Below are 853 nucleotides of genomic sequence, written 5' to 3' on the forward strand. Positions count from 1 at the left end.
TAGGTAACCATATGGAGTGCTGCTATGAATTGAAAACAGTCCACAACAGTGGAGTTGTGGCTCATAAGTCCTAGTGATGTGGATCAAGCATTTGTCTGTTAAATGATATGTCAGTAGATGTGTACCTCAAGAGAAAGATTAAACAGTCTGCTCCAGTAAATGTTAGTAACCTTGGAAACCACACTGAGAAAGTTCTCCTCTGTCCTAAAAAGTGACTATGAGTTGAACTAGAAAGTTTTGGATTGATATATGAAAGTGAAACAATGTAAAATTAAAGGAAATGGTGTTGTATGTCCCTGAATCAGTTGCAGAACAGGGAAAACAAATCAACAGATAGTGTTGTACCCCAAAAAAGGGAGTTCCAGTGACACAGTTTGTAGGGAGTTACACTACAGTGCAAAAGTAGCATCTTTCTGGGTATTTGGATCTACCAGTGTCTCCTTGGAAGAAAAATGGGCAATCTCCTCTTATGAAGTTTATAACTTTAGCAACACAATGGATGGTCAGTTATATGTTGGTTTCCACTTGAGAATAGTGAGTTATTCTGAGTTTTTTCCTGAAGAGCCATTTACTCACCAGGTCACTCATTGCAATTGTTGAGAACTATTGAATTAGAAGGAACCCATAAATGGTTTTCCAGCTGTTTTTCAGAAGCATTAAATAGCTTGATAAGTGTATGGCCATCTTACTCTGCAGAACAGTTAGTGGATTTGAACTGTGTGCCTTTGGGTTGACAGCACAGCTCCTTACCAGTGTTTGTTGAAATCTCTCTTTAGCAGCGTAAACTGCTTAATTACCAGGGCTCCTTAGGAGAAAGTATACAATATCTCTCTCTCTCTCTCTCTCTCTCTCT

The sequence above is a fragment of the Elephantulus edwardii genome, unplaced genomic scaffold (assembly GCF_000299155.1).
Source record: "Elephantulus edwardii isolate Elephantulus edwardi_28Jun2011 unplaced genomic scaffold, EleEdw1.0 scaffold00081, whole genome shotgun sequence".
Taxonomy (NCBI): domain Eukaryota; kingdom Metazoa; phylum Chordata; class Mammalia; order Macroscelidea; family Macroscelididae; genus Elephantulus; species Elephantulus edwardii.